This window comes from Etheostoma cragini, chromosome 13, assembly GCF_013103735.1.
Source record: "Etheostoma cragini isolate CJK2018 chromosome 13, CSU_Ecrag_1.0, whole genome shotgun sequence".
Taxonomy (NCBI): Eukaryota; Metazoa; Chordata; class Actinopteri; order Perciformes; family Percidae; genus Etheostoma; species Etheostoma cragini.
In genome coordinates this window covers 25,481,551-25,483,701 of record NC_048419.1, presented here as the reverse complement: position 1 = coordinate 25,483,701, position 2,151 = coordinate 25,481,551, and the positions used below count along the sequence as shown (strand labels likewise).

Here is a 2,151-nt window from a genome sequence, read left to right as displayed (position 1 = left end):
ACACACACACACACACACCACACACCCACACGCACACACACACACACAGCACACACACACACACGCACACACACACACAATCTTGTTCAAAAATGGTAACCAGTAACACAGACAGTGTCGAAACTCTAGTTACCTCTTTTATTTGTTCATTCCTTTTTTTATCTTTTTTATTTTTTTTTTCAACTTAATTGTATTTTATACTTACTGCAGTACACTTGACAATGAAGATATGTACTTATTGCCACAGGTTACACAGGTTCTCTCCTTTTAAGGTTTGGAGACTGGAGGCGAGGACATGACTTTAGGTTAGAAGTGAGACTGCCAGAGCGTCTCCTAATGGGTGTTCCTGAAGCATCCATTGTTTATATGTCTACTTGTCATTTTATGTGAAATAAATAAATAAAAAGTAAGTAAGTAAAAAAAAAAAAGGTTAGCAAAGTGTTTTCACATGAGGAACGAAACTCCCCTTGTTCTTTAAAACCTCGTTGTGTTGTGTTTTCAGAGCGTCCTGATCCGCTGGACCAAAGGCTTCAACTGCTCCGGGGTGGAGGGCAAAGACGTGGTGAAGTTACTGAGAGACGCCATCCACAGGAGAGGGGTCAGTCTGAAATACTGAGGCTCACATGGGGGTAAAGCTACATGATGCACACGAGTGTTATGTCATGTTGAGAGCTGCAACCGTCGGGTCTGATAACCGATTAATCGTCATTTTTTCAGGCAAAACATCGTCTGGTTCTAGATTCTTAACTATTATATCATCGGTGGAATGTAATAGAGTACATGTACTCAAGTACTGTACTCCTACTACACCTCAGAGGGAAATATTCAGCTTTTTACTTCTGTTATGGGAGCTCAGTCCGATGCTGTTTAGCTCCTGAGGTGGTCTAACCCGGTGTGGTCTTGCTTTTGCCGGACCCTCCACACGCTGCAGGGCGCTGGAGGGTCCGGCGAGTCCACACAGCATTCTGGGATGGGAGGAAAACCTGCTCTGGGTTATTATTAAGGGTCATGGTGGGTCATGACCAAAAGTACGAGATCCAGGGTACAAGCGGACGAAATGGGTTTCCTCAGGAGGGGGGGCGTTGGGTCTTCCTTAGAGATCGGGTGAGGAGCTCAGTCCTCCGAGAGGAGCTCGGAGTAGAGCCGCTGCTCCTTCACGTCGAAAGGAGCCAGTTGAGGTGGTTCGGGCATCTGGTAAGGATGCCTCCTGGGGGGGTCCTCAGGGAGGTGGTCCAGGCACGTCCAGCTGGGAGGAGGCCTCGGGGAAGACCCAGGACTAGGTGGAGGCATGACCAGCTGGGAGGAGGCCTCGGGGAAGACCCAGGACTAGGTGGAGGCATGACCAGCTGGGAGGAGGCCTCGGGGAAGACCCAGGACTAGGTGGAGGCATGACCAGCTGGGAGGAGGCCTCGGGGAAGACCCAGGACTAGGTGGAGAGATTATATCTCCAACCTGGCCTGGGAATGCCTGGGGACCCCCTCAGTTGGAGCTGGTTGATGAGGAAAGTTTGGCGTCCCTTACTGGAGCTGCTGCCCCCGAGACTCGATACCGGATAAGCGGATGAAGATGGATGGATGGAGAATCATCATGGGTGGTGCTAAACTCTGCACGGAGCTGCTGTAAAATAGTAATGCAACATAAAACTCAGATTGGACAGATAGTCTAGCTAGCTGTCTGGATTTACCCTGCAGAGATCTGAGGACCAGGTAACCATAGTCCTCAGATTGCACAGATGGTCTAGCTAGCTTTCTGGATTTACCCTGCAGAGACCTGAGGACCAGGTAACCATAGTCCTCAGATTGCACAGATGGTCTAGCTAGCTGTCTGGATTTACCCTGCAGAGACCTGAGGACCTGGTCACCATAGTCCTCAGAAACCTACCAGAGTTGCTCCCGGCGGTATTTCCTGCGGCACGGGACCGATCCCGAAAGTGGACCGTCGTGGATTAAGACCACATGCTCTGAAACCTGTTTGTTTCCCACAATGCAATTGTTAGTCAACCCTTTGTGATGCATAGTGGTCATTAATATTTTGGGGTGTTTTATCTGTGATAATTCTGGATGGACTAGAAGATGATTGTTGTTATTTGTTGTCTCTCTCCCTCTCTCTCTCTCTCTCTCTGTCTCTCTCTCTCTCTCTGTCTCTCCCTCT

The 2,151-nt window shown here is 49.0% G+C and overlaps 1 protein-coding gene across 1 annotated transcript in view; it reads left to right on the top strand.

Moving 5' to 3' along the window:
• Positions 1–358: 358 nt before the first annotated feature.
• Positions 359–2,151, top strand: part of LOC117955483 (hexokinase-4-like) — a 4,936-nt gene continuing 3,143 nt past the window's right edge. Inside the window, exon 1 of the mRNA XM_034890009.1 lies at positions 359–598. The gene's annotated coding sequence lies outside the window, so the exon portion shown is untranslated. The remainder of the gene's footprint in view (positions 599–2,151) is intronic.